Here is a 15,444-nt window from a genome sequence, read left to right as displayed (position 1 = left end):
CTGAAATGACCGTTTGGACAAGCACTCCCATCATGCAATCCGGGGTGGGTGTTACCATGCAAATGACATCAGCCCCAAAAGGCCTTGACGACAGATCACCAACAGATGGCAGGGTTGACTTCATGGTGTTCCCTGAGCACCAGAAACTTCTACGCCAAAACTCTGTACCGTACACTTTTTTTTTCTTTGATCTTCATCTTAATAAAATGTTGACTTTTGTTCGAGATCCCAGCTCCTCTTCCTTTGCAAGGCGTGTGCGTTCGCTCCGCGTTTTACTCTGCTAATACGGCGGGGGGCGATTGAGCCAGAGGTGCTTGCCTGCTGCAGACATGGATCCAAGGCTGAACCTCGTCCCCCACAAGCGTAACTGAAAACAGTTTAAGAAGTGCTCCCGTCTCTGGCACTCAGCTACCCAGCTCCCAATGGGGTCCAAACCCCAAATAGATCCTTTTTACCCTGTAGAAGCTAGCTGTAAAATCCTGTAACCAGGGCAGCTGCCTAGTAGCCTGCGCATCTGCCTGCCAGAGCGAGGGCGTGTAAGGCACTAATCCGGATAGTGGCAGCTAGGTGGCAGGGGGAGAGTGTGAAGAAGCAGCAGAGTGGCGCAGCGGGAGCGTGCTGGGCCCATAACCCAGAGGTCGATGGATCGAAACCATCCTCTGCTAGGTGTGCGCTTGTTTCTTTTCCCTCTGGGCCTTCAAGCGAGCGGGTGACCAGCAGAGCCCCAAGAGCCTAGGCCATGAGGCAAGAGGTGGCTGAGGCGAAGTGGCGGCCTGCCAGGGAGCTCTCTGGCTGCCTGGGCTGAAGGCAAGAGGCAGGCCTGGGCGTGGCGAGGGCCTCCTGTCCAGGAATGGTGCTGCAGTGCTTCCTGGTCCCCTTTTCCCACCCACACCGGCAGGCGGCTGCTGCGGAGAACACGAGGGAGGCTCTGGGGGCGCTAGGCAGCGCTGTGTGTGTGGCTGTCAGGGGAAAGAGCCGAGGCTCCCGACTCGACCTGCCATTGACTCGCGTGGCTCTGCGCGCTGTCAGCCGGGGCGGGGCGGGCCAGGCCGCGGACGTGACTCAGGCTTGGGCCGCATGGCCGTGCTTTCCTGACGAGGCATGAGGCAGGCCAAGAGCTTTGCACAGCGTACAGGGAAGTGGGAGGGAGGTGTCTTTGAGCCGGCCTGTCTCCTCCGCTTCTCCCTTGCCGCTTGGGCGGAGGCGGGAAGGGAGCGAAATGTTCCCGGCTGAAAGTTTTTGTGCTCGGCTTTGAGGATTAAGCCTGAGCCTCCGGCACAGCTGCTGGCAGATGGGTTTCTGAATGGCATCCAGCCTGCTCTTTGGACCACCAGCTGAAAGCACTGAGGCCAAGAGGCAGCAAAATGGGACCTTTGAGGCTCCCCCCACAGGCCTCAGGGAAGCAAGGAAGTAGCACGGGCTTAGCGTCGTCCCTGGGTGGGCTCGAACCACCATCCTTTCGGTTAACAGCCGAACGCGCTGACCCATTGCGCCACAGAGACATGGAGGGGCAAGGCTGTATTGAGCACAAAAGCCCGGAATCAGCTCAGGGTGCGGTATAGCACATGCATGCAGTGGTTAGCCAAGCAACAGCAAGGAACTGGACTGCTATGGAAGGAAAGTTCTGTGGGAAGGAACCGAAAAGAGCACCGGGGCTGTGGTACAGTGCTCGCATACACTTTCTTTGGCCTGTTTTGCTGCAAGAGTTAGCAGAGCGAGATTGTTAGTCACAGGTCAGTGGGTGGGTTTATGCAAATCCTGGACTCTTGGACAGGGGGGCACACGACTTCTGTGGCACATGCACCACCTCTGCAACTAACGTTTGCTACCTCACTCCCTAACAACACACCTTTTACCTCTCAGGGCCAAAATACACCGTGAAAGAGCTCTAACGGCATAAGCTTAGGGTGAGCAACTGCAGCACTAACAACAATTTGAAGAGATCCAAAACCGCCTCCGTCTCTGTCTTTCCACACCAGGGACAGCAGAAGGGACATCAGCAGCACCTGCAAGAGACCAACAAACATCCATTTCCACCTCCCTCCATGCGCTGCCGTTAGGAACCCCTACCCCTTAATGGTGAGTACTTTTCAGGCGAGGGTGACGCTCTCAGGCCTCAAATGCCAGGTACAGTTACTCTGTCCTTGATCCAAAATCAACAGGAAAATACACTGGATTACTCCTGCCCCAATAACAAAGAGACTGGGGATCCCGCAGCAGCTGAAATGACCGTTTGGACAAGCACTCCCATCATGCAATCCGGGGTGGGTGTTACCATGCAAATGACATCAGCCCCAAAAGGCCTTGACGACAGATCACCAACAGATGGCAGGGTTGACTTCGGGTTGACTTCATGGTGTTCCCTGAGCACCAGAAACTTCTACGCCAAAACTCTGTACCGTACACTTTTTTTTTCTTTGATCTTCATCTTAATAAAATGTTGACTTTTGTTCGAGATCCCAGCTCCTCTTCCTTTGCAAGGCGTGTGCGTTCGCTCCGCGTTTTACTCTGCTAATACGGCGGGGGGCGATTGAGCCAGAGGTGCTTGCCTGCTGCAGACATGGATCCAAGGCTGAACCTCGTCCCCCACAAGCGTAACTGAAAACAGTTTAAGAAGTGCTCCCGTCTCTGGCACTCAGCTACCCAGCTCCCAATGGGGTCCAAACCCCAAATAGATCCTTTTTACCCTGTAGAAGCTAGCTGTAAAATCCTGTAACCAGGGCAGCTGCCTAGTAGCCTGCGCATCTGCCTGCCAGAGCGAGGGCGTGTAAGGCACTAATCCGGATAGTGGCAGCTAGGTGGCAGGGGGAGAGTGTGAAGAAGCAGCAGAGTGGCGCAGCGGGAGCGTGCTGGGCCCATAACCCAGAGGTCGATGGATCGAAACCATCCTCTGCTACGTGTGCGCTTGTTTCTTTTCCCTCTGGGCCTTCAAGCGAGCGGGTGACCAGCAGAGCCCCAAGAGCCTAGGCCATGAGGCAAGAGGTGGCTGAGGCGAAGTGGCGGCCTGCCAGGGAGCTCCCTGGCACCTCTGGCTGCCTGGGCTGAAGGCAAGAGGCAGGCCTGGGCGTGGCGAGGGCCTCCTGTCCAGGAATGGTGCTGCAGTGCTTCCTGGTCCCCTTTTCCCACCCACACCGGCAGGCGGCTGCTGCGGGAGAACACGAGGGAGGCTCTGGGGGCGCTAGGCAGCGCTGTGTGTGTGGCTGTCATGGGAAAGAGCCGAGGCTCCCGACTCGACCTGCCATTGACTCGCGTGGCTCTGCGCGCTGTCAGCCGGGGCGGGGCGGGCCAGGCCGCGGACGTGACTCAGGCTTGGGCCGCATGGCCGTGCTTTCCTGACGAGGCATGAGGCAGGCCAAGAGCTTTGCACAGCGTACAGGGAAGTGGGAGGGAGGTGTCTTTGAGCCGGCCTGTCTCCTCCGCTTCTCCCTTGCCGCTTGGGCGGAGGCGGGAAGGGAGCGAAATGTTCCCGGCTGAAAGTTTTTGTGCTCGGCTTTGAGGATTAAGCCTGAGCCTCCGGCACAGCTGCTGGCAGATGGGTTTCTGAATGGCATCCAGCCTGCTCTTTGGACCACCAGCTGAAAGCACTGAGGCCAAGAGGCAGCAAAATGGGACCTTTGAGGCTCCCCCCACAGGCCTCAGGGAAGCAAGGAAGTAGCACGGGCTTAGCGTCGTCCCTGGGTGGGCTCGAACCACCATCCTTTCGGTTAACAGCCGAACGCGCTGACCCATTGCGCCACAGAGACATGGAGGGGCAAGGCTGTATTGAGCACAAAAGCCCGGAATCAGCTCAGGGTGCGGTATAGCACATGCATGCAGTGGTTAGCCAAGCAACAGCAAGGAACTGGACTGCTATGGAAGGAAAGTTCTGTGGGAAGGAACCGAAAAGAGCACCGGGGCTGTGGTACAGTGCTCGCATACACTTTCTTTGGCCTGTTTTGCTGCAAGAGTTAGCAGAGCGAGATTGTTAGTCACAGGTCAGTGGGTGGGTTTATGCAAATCCTGGACTCTTGGACAGGGGCCAGGGGGGCACACGACTTCTGTGGCACATGCACCACCTCTGCAACTAACGTTTGCTACCTCACTCCCTAACAACACACCTTTTACCTCTCAGGGCCAAAATACACCGTGAAAGAGCTCTAACGGCATAAGCTTAGGGTGAGCAACTGCAGCACTAACAACAATTTGAAGAGATCCAAAACCGCCTCCGTCTCTGTCTTTCCACACCAGGGACAGCAGAAGGGACATCAGCAGCACCTGCAAGAGACCAACAAACATCCATTTCCACCTCCCTCCATGCGCTGCCGTTAGGAACCCCTACACCTTAATGGTGAGTACTTTTCAGGCGAGGGTGACGCTCTCAGGCCTCAAATGCCAGGTACAGTTACTCTGTCCTTGATCCAAAATCAACAGGAAAATACACTGGATTACTCCTGCCCCAATAACAAAGAGACTGGGGATCCCGCAGCAGCTGAAATGACCGTTTGGACAAGCACTCCCATCATGCAATCCGGGGTGGGTGTTACCATGCAAATGACATCAGCCCCAAAAGGCCTTGACGACAGATCACCAACAGATGGCAGGGTTGACTTCATACTGACCCTGCTTCAACTAGATTGTGGCAAAGATTCCCAAACACCGAACGTTAAAACTCACCTAACGCTGGTCAATCCATCCTCATCGTCGTAATCGCTCGTTATACTCCACACCTGAACGTAGCCCTCATATGGACAACATACCCTCCTAACTCAGTGGCTGTACGTTAACCTTTTACCCCAGTCAGGGCTATTGCAGATTATGTATTTTACGCCACCCCATTTTAAACCGAACTTTGCACCCTTGGGTAAGCTGTACGTTGTTCCTGAGCACCAGAAACTTCTACGCCAAACTCTGTACCGTAACTTTTTTTCTTTGATCTTCATCTTAATAAAATGTTGACTTTTGTTCGAGATCCCAGCTCCTCTTCCTTTGCAAGGCGTGCGTTCGCTCCGCTTTACTCTGCTAATACGGCGGGGCGATTGAGCCAGATGTGCATGCCTCATGCAGACATGTATCAAAGGCTGAACCTCGTCCCCCACAAGCGTAACTGAAAACAGTTTAAGAAGTGCTCCCGTCTCTGGCACTCAGCTACCCAGCTCCCAATGGGGTCCAAACCCCAAATAGATCCTTTTTACCCTGTAGAAGCTAGCTGTAAAATCCTGTAACCAGGGCAGCTGCCTAGTAGCCTGCGCATCTGCCTGCCAGAGCGAGGGCGTGTAAGGCACTAATCCGGATAGTGGCAGCTAGGTGGCAGGGGGAGAGTGTGAAGAAGCAGCAGAGTGGCGCAGCGGGAGCGTGCTGGGCCCATAACCCAGAGGTCGATGGATCGAAACCATCCTCTGCTACGTGTGCGCTTGTTTCTTTTCCCTCTGGGCCTTCAAGCGAGCGGGTGACCAGCAGAGCCCCAAGAGCCTAGGCCATGAGGCAAGAGGTGGCTGAGGCGAAGTGGCGGCCTGCCAGGGAGCTCCCTGGCACCTCTGGCTGCCTGGGCTGAAGGCAAGAGGCAGGCCTGGGCGTGGCGAGGGCCTCCTGTCCAGGAATGGTGCTGCAGTGCTTCCTGGTCCCCTTTTCCCACCCACACCGGCAGGCGGCTGCTGCGGAGAACACGAGGGAGGCTCTGGGGGCGCTAGGCAGCGCTGTGTGTGTGGCTGTCAGGGGAAAGAGCCGAGGCTCCCGACTCGACCTGCCATTGACTCGCGTGGCTCTGCGCGCTGTCAGCCGGGGCGGGGCGGGCCAGGCCGCGGACGTGACTCAGGCTTGGGCCGCATGGCCGTGCTTTCCTGACGAGGCATGAGGCAGGCCAAGAGCTTTGCACAGCGTACAGGGAAGTGGGAGGGAGGTGTCTTTGAGCCGGCCTGTCTCTCCGCTTCTCCCTTGCCGCTTGGGCGGAGGCGGAAGGGAGCGAAATGTTCCCGGCTGAAAGTTTTTGTGCTCGGCTTTGAGGATTAAGCCTGAGCCTCCGGCACAGCTGCTGGCAGATGGGTTTCTGAATGGCATCCAGCCTGCTCTTTGGACCACCAGCTGAAAGCACTGAGGCCAAGAGGCAGCAAAATGGGACCTTTGAGGCTCCCCCCACAGGCCTCAGGGAAGCAAGGAAGTAGCACGGGCTTAGCGTCGTCCCTGGGTGGGCTCGAACCACCAGCCTTTCGGTTAACAGCCGAACGCGCTGACCCATTGCGCCACAGAGACATGGAGGGGCAAGGCTGTATTGAGCACAAAAGCCCGGAATCAGCTCAGGGTGCGGTATAGCACATGCATGCAGTGGTTAGCCAAGCAACAGCAAGGAACTGGACTGCTATGGAAGGAAAGTTCTGTGGGAAGGAACCGAAAAGAGCACCGGGGCTGTGGTACAGTGCTCGCATACACTTTCTTTGGCCTGTTTTGCTGCAAGAGTTAGCAGAGCGAGATTGTTAGTCACAGGTCAGTGGGTGGGTTTATGCAAATCCTGGACCCTTGGACAGGGGGGCACACGACTTCTGTGGCACATGCACCACCTCTGCAACTAACGTTTGCTACCTCACTCCCTAACAACACACCTTTTACCTCTCAGGGCCAAAATACACCGTGAAAGAGCTCTAACGGCATAAGCTTAGGGTGAGCAACTGCAGCACTAACAACAATTTGAAGAGATTCAAAACCGCCTCCGTCTCTGTCTTTCCACACCAGGGACAGCAGAAGGGACATCAGCAGCACCTGCAAGAGACCAACAAACATCCATTTCCACCTCCCTCCATGCGCTGCCGTTAGGAACCCCTACCCCTTAATGGTGAGTACTTTTCAGGCGAGGGTGACGCTCTCAGGCCTCAAATGCCAGGTACAGTTACTCTGTCCTTGATCCAAAATCAACAGGAAAATACACTGGATTACTCCTGCCCCAATAACAAAGAGACTGGGGATCCCGCAGCAGCTGAAATGACCGTTTGGACAAGCACTCCCATCATGCAATCCGGGGTGGGTGTTACCATGCAAATGACATCAGCCCCAAAAGGCCTTGACGACAGATCACCAACAGATGGCAGGGTTGACTTCATACTGACCCTGCTTCAACTAGATTGTGGCAAAGATTCCCAAACACCGAACGTTAAAACTCACCTAACGCTGGTCAATCCATCCTCATCGTCGTAACCGCCGTTATACTCCACACCTGAACGTAGCCCTCATATGGACAACATACCCTCCTAACTCAGTGGCTGTACGTTAACCTTTACCCCAGTCAGGGCTATTGCAGATTATGTATTTTTACGCCACCCCATTTTAAACCGAACTTTGCACCCCTTGGGTAAGCTGTACGTTGTTCCCTGAGCACCAGAAACTTCTACGAAACTCTGTACCGTACACTTTTTTTCTTTGATCTTCATCTTAATAAAATGTTGACTTTTGTTCGAGATCCCAGCTCCTCTTCCTTTGCAAGGCGTGTGCGTTCGCTCCGCGTTTACTCTGCTAATACGGGCGGGGGCGATTGAGCCAGAGGTGCTGGCCTGCTGCAGACATGGATCCAAGGCTGAACCTCGTCCCCCACAAGCGTAACTGAAAACAGTTTAAGAAGTGCTCCCGTCTCTGGCACTCAGCTACCCAGCTCCCAATGGGGTCCAAACCCCAAATAGATCCTTTTTACCCTGTAGAAGCTAGCTGTAAAATCCTGTAACCAGGGCAGCTGCCTAGTAGCCTGCGCATCTGCCTGCCAGAGCGAGGGTGTAAGGCACTAATCCGGATAGTGGCAGCTAGGTGGCAGGGGAGAGTGTGAAGAAGCAGCAGAGTGGCGCAGCGGAGCGTGCTGGGCCCATAACCCAGAGGTCGATGGATCGAAACCATCCTCTGCTACGTGTGCGCTTGTTTCTTTTCCCTCTGGGCCTTCAAGCGAGCGGGTGACCAGCAGAGCCCCAAGAGCCTAGGCCATGAGGCAAGAGGTGGCTGAGGCGAAGTGGCGGCCTGCCAGGGAGCTCCCTGGCACCTCTGGCTGCCTGGGCTGAAGGCAAGAGGCAGGCCTGGGCGTGGCGAGGGCCTCCTGTCCAGGAATGGTGCTGCAGTGCTTCCTGGTCCCCTTTTCCCACCCACACCGGCAGGCGGCTGCTGCGGAGAACACGAGGGAGGCTCTGGGGCGCTAGGCAGCGCTGTGTGTGTGGCTGTCAGGGAAAGAGCCGAGGCTCCCGACTCGACCTGCCATTGACTCGCGTGGCTCTGCGCGCTGTCAGCCGGGGCGGGGCGGGCCAGGCCGCGGACGTGACTCAGGCTTGGGCCGCATGGCCGTGCTTTCCTGACGAGGCATGAGGCAGGCCAAGAGCTTTGCACAGCGTACAGGGAAGTGGGAGGGAGGTGTCTTTGAGCCGGCCTGTCTCTCCGCTTCTCCCTTGCCGCTTGGGCGGAGGCGGAAGGGAGCGAAATGTTCCCGGCTGAAAGTTTTTGTGCTCGGCTTTGAGGATTAAGCCTGAGCCTCCGGCACAGCTGCTGGCAGATGGGTTTCTGAATGGCATCCAGCCTGCTCTTTGGACCACCAGCTGAAAGCACTGAGGCCAAGAGGCAGCAAAATGGGACCTTTGAGGCTCCCCCCACAGGCCTCAGGGAAGCAAGGAAGTAGCACGGGCTTAGCGTCGTCCCTGGGTGGGCTCGAACCACCAGCCTTTCGGTTAACAGCCGAACGCGCTGACCCATTGCGCCACAGAGACATGGAGGGGCAAGGCTGTATTGAGCACAAAAGCCCGGAATCAGCTCAGGGTGCGGTATAGCACATGCATGCAGTGGTTAGCCAAGCAACAGCAAGGAACTGGACTGCTATGGAAGGAAAGTTCTGTGGGAAGGAACCGAAAAGAGCACCGGGGCTGTGGTACAGTGCTCGCATACACTTTCTTTGGCCTGTTTTGCTGCAAGAGTTAGCAGAGCGAGATTGTTAGTCACAGGTCAGTGGGTGGGTTTATGCAAATCCTGGACTCTTGGACAGGGGCCAGGGGGGCACACGACTTCTGTGGCACATGCACCACCTCTGCAACTAACGTTTGCTACCTCACTCCCTAACAACACACCTTTTACCTCTCAGGGCCAAAATACACCGTGAAAGAGCTCTAACGGCATAAGCTTAGGGTGAGCAACTGCAGCACTAACAACAATTTGAAGAGATCCAAAACCGCCTCCGTCTCTGTCTTTCCACACCAGGGACAGCAGAAGGGACATCAGCAGCACCTGCAAGAGACCAACAAACATCCATTTCCACCTCCCTCCATGCGCTGCCGTTAGGAACCCCTACCCCTTAATGGTGAGTACTTTTCAGGCGAGGGTGACGCTCTCAGGCCTCAAATGCCAGGTACAGTTACTCTGTCCTTGATCCAAAATCAACAGGAAAATACACTGGATTACTCCTGCCCCAATAACAAAGAGACTGGGGATCCCGCAGCAGCTGAAATGACCGTTTGGACAAGCACTCCCATCATGCAATCCGGGGTGGGTGTTACCATGCAAATGACATCAGCCCCAAAAGGCCTTGACGACAGATCACCAACAGATGGCAGGGTTGACTTCATACTGACCCTGCTTCAACTAGATTGTGGCAAAGATTCCCAAACACCGAACGTTAAAACTCACCTAACGCGGGTCAATCCATCCTCATCGTCGTAACCGCTCGTTATACTCCACACCTGAACGTAGCCCTCATATGGACAACATACCCTCCTAACTCCGTGGCTGTACGTTAACCTTTTACCCCAGTCAGGGCTATTGCAGATTATGTATTTTTACGCCACCCCATTTTAAACCGAACTTTGCACCCCTTGGGTAAGCTGTACGTTGTTCCTGAGCACCAGAAACTTCTACGCCAAACTCTGTACCGTACACTTTTTTTCTTTGATCTTCATCTTAATAAAATGTTGACTTTTGTTCGAGATCCCAGCTCCTCTTCCTTTGCAAGGCGTGCGTTCGCTCCGCTTTACTCTGCTAATACGGCGGGGGGCGATTGAGCCAGAGGTGCTTGCCTGCTGCAGACATGGATCCAAGGCTGAACCTCGTCCCCCACAAGCGTAACTGAAAACAGTTTAAGAAGTGCTCCCGTCTCTGGCACTCAGCTACCCAGCTCCCAATGGGGTCCAAACCCCAAATAGATCCTTTTTACCCTGTAGAAGCTAGCTGTAAAATCCTGTAACCAGGGCAGCTGCCTAGTAGCCTGCGCATCTGCCTGCCAGAGCGAGGGCGTGTAAGGCACTAATCCGGATAGTGGCAGCTAGGTGGCAGGGGGAGAGTGTGAAGAAGCAGCAGAGTGGCGCAGCGGGAGCGTGCTGGGCCCATAACCCAGAGGTCGATGGATCGAAACCATCCTCTGCTACGTGTGCGCTTGTTTCTTTTCCCTCTGGGCCTTCAAGCGAGCGGGTGACCAGCAGAGCCCCAAGAGCCTAGGCCATGAGGCAAGAGGTGGCTGAGGCGAAGTGGCGGCCTGCCAGGGAGCTCCCTGGCACCTCTGGCTGCCTGGGCTGAAGGCAAGAGGCAGGCCTGGGCGTGGCGAGGGCCTCCTGTCCAGGAATGGTGCTGCAGTGCTTCCTGGTCCCCTTTTCCCACCCACACCGGCAGGCGGCTGCTGCGGGAGAACACGAGGGAGGCTCTGGGGGCGCTAGGCAGCGCTGTGTGTGTGGCTGTCAGGGGAAAGAGCCGAGGCTCCCGACTCGACCTGCCATTGACTCGCGTGGCTCTGCGCGCTGTCAGCCGGGGCGGGGCGGGCCAGGCCGCGGACGTGACTCAGGCTTGGGCCGCATGGCCGTGCTTTCCTGACGAGGCATGAGGCAGGCCAAGAGCTTTGCACAGCGTACAGGGAAGTGGGAGGGAGGTGTCTTTGAGCCGGCCTGTCTCCTCCGCTTCTCCCTTGCCGCTGGGCGGAGGCGGAAGGGAGCGAAATGTTCCCGGCTGAAAGTTTTGTGCTCGGCTTTGAGGATTAAGCCTGAGCCTCCGGCACAGCTGCTGGCAGATGGGTTTCTGAATGGCATCCAGCCTGCTCTTTGGACCACCAGCTGAAAGCACTGAGGCCAAGAGGCAGCAAATGGGACCTTTGAGGCTCCCCCCACAGGCCTCAGGGAAGCAAGGAAGTAGCACGGGCTTAGCGTCGTCCCTGGGTGGGCTCGAACCACCAGCCTTTCGGTTAACAGCCGAACGCGCTGACCCATTGCGCCACAGAGACATGGAGGGGCAAGGCTGTATTGAGCACAAAAGCCCGGAATCAGCTCAGGGTGCGGTATAGCACATGCATGCAGTGGTTAGCCAAGCAACAGCAAGGAACTGGACTGCTATGGAAGGAAAGTTCTGTGGGAAGGAACCGAAAAGAGCACCGGGGCTGTGGTACAGTGCTCGCATACACTTTCTTTGGCCTGTTTTGCTGCAAGAGTTAGCAGAGCGAGATTGTTAGTCACAGGTCAGTGGGTGGGTTTATGCAAATCCTGGACTCTTGGACAGGGGCCAGGGGGGCACACGACTTCTGTGGCACATGCACCACCTCTGCAACTAACGTTTGCTACCTCACTCCCTAACAACACACCTTTTACCTCTCAGGGCCAAAATACACCGTGAAAGAGCTCTAACGGCATAAGCTTAGGGTGAGCAACTGCAGCACTAACAACAATTTGAAGAGATTCAAAACCGCCTCCGCCTCTGTCTTTCCACACCAGGGACAGCAGAAGGGACATCAGCAGCACCTGCAAGAGACCAACAAACATCCATTTCTACCTCCCTCCATGCGCTGCCGTTAGGAACCCCTACCCCTTAATGGTGAGTACTTTTCAGGCGAGGGTGACGCTCTCAGGCCTCAAATGCCAGGTACAGTTACTCTGTCCTTGATCCAAAATCAACAGGAAAATACACTGGATTACTCCTGCCCCAATAACAAAGAGACTGGGGATCCCGCAGCAGCTGAAATGACCGTTTGGACAAGCACTCCCATCATGCAATCCGGGTGGGTGTTACCATGCAAATGACATCAGCCCCAAAAGGCCTTGACGACAGATCACCAACAGATGGCAGGGTTGACTTCATACTGACCCTGCTTCAACTAGATTGTGGCAAAGATTCCCAAACACCGAACGTTAAAACTCACCTAACGCGGGTCCATCCATCCTCATCGTCAGAACCGCTCGTTATACTCCACACCTGAACGTAGCCCTCATATGGACAACATACCCTCCTAACTCAGTGGCTGTACGTTAACCTTTACCCCAGTCAGGCTATTGCAGATTATGTATTTTTACGCCACCCCATTTTAAACCGAACTTTGCACCCTTGGGTAAGCTGTACGTTGTTCCTGAGCACCAGAAACTTCTACGCCGAAACTCTGTACCGTACACTTTTTTTCTTTGATCTTCATCTTAATAAAATGTTGACTTTTGTTCGAGATCCCAGCTCCTCTTCCTTTGCAAGGCGTGTGCGTTCGCTCCGCTTTACTCTGCTAATACGGCGGGGGGCGATTGAGCCAGAGGTGCTTGCCTGCTGCAGACATGGATCCAAGGCTGAACCTCGTCCCCCACAAGCGTAACTGAAAACAGTTTAAGAAGTGCTCCCGTCTCTGGCACTCAGCTACCCAGCTCCCAATGGGGTCCAAACCCCAAATAGATCCTTTTTACCCTGTAGAAGCTAGCTGTAAAATCCTGTAACCAGGGCAGCTGCCTAGTAGCCTGCGCATCTGCCTGCCAGAGCGAGGGCGTGTAAGGCACTAATCCGGATAGTGGCAGCTAGGTGGCAGGGGGAGAGTGTGAAGAAGCAGCAGAGTGGCGCAGCGGGAGCGTGCTGGGCCCATAACCCAGAGGTCGATGGATCGAAACCATCCTCTGCTACGTGTGCGCTTGTTTCTTTTCCCTCTGGGCCTTCAAGCGAGCGGGTGACCAGCAGAGCCCCAAGAGCCTAGGCCATGAGGCAAGAGGTGGCTGAGGCGAAGTGGCGGCCTGCCAGGGAGCTCCCTGGCACCTCTGGCTGCCTGGGCTGAAGGCAAGAGGCAGGCCTGGGCGTGGCGAGGGCCTCCTGTCCAGGAATGGTGCTGCAGTGCTTCCTGGTCCCCTTTTCCCACCCACACCGGCAGGCGGCTGCTGCGGAGAACACGAGGGAGGCTCTGGGGCGCTAGGCAGCGCTGTGTGTGTGGCTGTCAGGAAAGAGCCGAGGCTCCCGACTCGACCTGCCATTGACTCGCGTGGCTCTGCGCGCTGTCAGCCGGGGCGGGGCGGGCCAGGCCGCGGACGTGACTCAGGCTTGGGCCGCATGGCCGTGCTTTCCTGACGAGGCATGAGGCAGGCCAAGAGCTTTGCACAGCGTACAGGGAAGTGGGAGGGAGGTGTCTTTGAGCCGGCCTGTCTCCTCCGCTTCTCCCTTGCCGCTTGGGCGGAGGCGGAAGGAGCGAAATGTTCCCGGCTGAAAGTTTTTGTGCTCGGCTTTGAGGATTAAGCCTGAGCCTCCGCACAGCTGCTGGCAGATGGGTTTCTGAATGGCATCCAGCCTGCTCTTTGGACCACCAGCTGAAAGCACTGAGGCCAAGAGGCAGCAAAATGGGACCTTTGAGGCTCCCCCCACAGGCCTCAGGGAAGCAAGGAAGTAGCACGGGCTTAGCGTCGTCCCTGGGTGGGCTCGAACCACCATCCTTTCGGTTAACAGCCGAACGCGCTGACCCATTGCGCCACAGAGACATGGAGGGGCAAGGCTGTATTGAGCACAAAAGCCCGGAATCAGCTCAGGGTGCGGTATAGCACATGCATGCAGTGGTTAGCCAAGCAACAGCAAGGAACTGGACTGCTATGGAAGGAAAGTTCTGTGGGAAGGAACCGAAAAGAGCACCGGGCTGTGGTACAGTGCTCGCATACACTTTCTTTGGCCTGTTTTGCTGCAAGAGTTAGCAGAGCGAGATTGTTAGTCACAGGTCAGTGGGTGGGTTTATGCAAATCCTGGACTCTTGGACAGGGGCCAGGGGGGCACACGACTTCTGTGGCACATGCACCACCTCTGCAACTAACGTTTGCTACCTCACTCCCTAACAACACACCTTTTACCTCTCAGGGCCAAAATACACCGTGAAAGAGCTCTAACGGCATAAGCTTAGGGTGAGCAACTGCAGCACTAACAACAATTTGAAGAGATTCAAAACCGCCTCCGTCTCTGTCTTTCCACACCATGGACAGCAGAAGGGACATCAGCAGCACCTGCAAGAGACCAACAAACATCCATTTCTACCTCCCTCCATGCGCTGCCGTTAGGAACCCCTACCCCTTAATGGTGAGTACTTTTCAGGCGAGGGTGACGCTCTCAGGCCTCAAATGCCAGGTACAGTTACTCTGTCCTTGATCCAAAATCAACAGGAAAATACACTGGATTACTCCTGCCCCAATAACAAAGAGACTGGGGATCCCGCAGCAGCTGAAATGACCGTTTGGACAAGCACTCCCATCATGCAATCCGGGGTGGGTGTTACCATGCAAATGACATCAGCCCCAAAAGGCCTTGACGACAGATCACCAACAGATGGCAGGGTTGACTTCATACTGACCCTGCTTCAACTAGATTGTGGCAAAGATTCCCAAACACCGAACGTTAAAACTCACCTAACGCGGGTCAATCCATCCTCATCGTCGTAACCGCTCGTTATACTCCACACCTGAACGTAGCCCTCATATGGACAACATACCCTCCTAACTCAGTGGCTGTACGTTAACCTTTACCCCAGTCAGGGCTATTGCAGATTATGTATTTTTACGCCACCCCATTTTAAACCGAACTTTGCACCCCTTGGGTAAGCTGTACGTTGTTCCCTGAGCACCAGAAACTTCTACGCCAAACTCTGTACCGTACACTTTTTTTTTCTTTGATCTTCATCTTAATAAAATGTTGACTTTTGTTCGAGATCCCAGCTCCTCTTCCTTTGCAAGGCGTGTGCGTTCGCTCCGCGTTTTACTCTGCTAATACGGCAGGGGGCGATTGAGCCAGAGGTGCTTGCCTGCTGCAGACATGGATCCAAGGCTGAACCTCGTCCCCCACAAGCGTAACTGAAAACAGTTTAAGAAGTGCTCCCGTCTCTGGCACTCAGCTACCCAGCTCCCAATGGGGTCCAAACCCCAAATAGATCCTTTTTACCCTGTAGAAGCTAGCTGTAAAATCCTGTAACCAGGGCAGCTGCCTAGTAGCCTGCGCATCTGCCTGCCAGAGCGAGGGCGTGTAAGGCACTAATCCGGATAGTGGCAGCTAGGTGGCAGGGGGAGAGTGTGAAGAAGCAGCAGAGTGGCGCAGCGGGAGCGTGCTGGGCCCATAACCCAGAGGTCGATGGATCGAAACCATCCTCTGCTACGTGTGCTTGTTTCTTTTCGCTCTGGGCCTTCAAGCGAGCGGGTGACCAGCAGAGCCCCAAGAGCCTAGGCCATGAGGCAAGAGGTGGCTGAGGCGAAGTGGCGGCCTGCCAGGGAGCTCCCTGGCACC

The 15,444-nt window shown here is 55.6% G+C and overlaps 12 non-coding genes across 12 annotated transcripts; 6 read left to right on the top strand and 6 right to left on the bottom strand.

The window, feature by feature from the left end:
• Window positions 1-593: 593 nt before the first annotated feature.
• Window positions 594-665, top strand: TRNAM-CAU. Its single transcript has one exon. It is a non-coding gene; the product is annotated as a tRNA-Met (tRNA).
• A 763-nt stretch (window positions 666-1,428) lies between these two features.
• TRNAN-GUU lies at window positions 1,429-1,502 on the bottom strand. Its single transcript has one exon. It is a non-coding gene; the product is annotated as a tRNA-Asn (tRNA).
• A 1,322-nt stretch (window positions 1,503-2,824) lies between these two features.
• On the top strand, window positions 2,825-2,896 carry TRNAM-CAU. Its single transcript has one exon. It is a non-coding gene; the product is annotated as a tRNA-Met (tRNA).
• A 773-nt stretch (window positions 2,897-3,669) lies between these two features.
• On the bottom strand, window positions 3,670-3,743 carry TRNAN-GUU. Its single transcript has one exon. It is a non-coding gene; the product is annotated as a tRNA-Asn (tRNA).
• Window positions 3,744-5,309: 1,566 nt separating this feature from the next.
• TRNAM-CAU lies at window positions 5,310-5,381 on the top strand. The gene has a single exon. It is a non-coding gene; the product is annotated as a tRNA-Met (tRNA).
• A 770-nt stretch (window positions 5,382-6,151) lies between these two features.
• On the bottom strand, window positions 6,152-6,225 carry TRNAN-GUU. Its single transcript has one exon. It is a non-coding gene; the product is annotated as a tRNA-Asn (tRNA).
• Window positions 6,226-8,625: 2,400 nt separating this feature from the next.
• On the bottom strand, window positions 8,626-8,699 carry TRNAN-GUU. Its single transcript has one exon. It is a non-coding gene; the product is annotated as a tRNA-Asn (tRNA).
• A 1,571-nt stretch (window positions 8,700-10,270) lies between these two features.
• On the top strand, window positions 10,271-10,342 carry TRNAM-CAU. The gene has a single exon. It is a non-coding gene; the product is annotated as a tRNA-Met (tRNA).
• Window positions 10,343-11,111: 769 nt separating this feature from the next.
• On the bottom strand, window positions 11,112-11,185 carry TRNAN-GUU. The gene has a single exon. It is a non-coding gene; the product is annotated as a tRNA-Asn (tRNA).
• Window positions 11,186-12,755: 1,570 nt separating this feature from the next.
• Window positions 12,756-12,827, top strand: TRNAM-CAU. Its single transcript has one exon. It is a non-coding gene; the product is annotated as a tRNA-Met (tRNA).
• A 766-nt stretch (window positions 12,828-13,593) lies between these two features.
• On the bottom strand, window positions 13,594-13,667 carry TRNAN-GUU. Its single transcript has one exon. It is a non-coding gene; the product is annotated as a tRNA-Asn (tRNA).
• A 1,576-nt stretch (window positions 13,668-15,243) lies between these two features.
• Window positions 15,244-15,315, top strand: TRNAM-CAU. Its single transcript has one exon. It is a non-coding gene; the product is annotated as a tRNA-Met (tRNA).
• Window positions 15,316-15,444: the final 129 nt, after the last annotated feature.

This window comes from Mauremys reevesii, linkage group 12 (assembly GCF_016161935.1).
Source record: "Mauremys reevesii isolate NIE-2019 linkage group 12, ASM1616193v1, whole genome shotgun sequence".
In the NCBI taxonomy this organism is placed as follows: Eukaryota; Metazoa; Chordata; order Testudines; family Geoemydidae; genus Mauremys; species Mauremys reevesii.
This window is presented reverse-complemented; position numbering and strand designations above follow the sequence as displayed.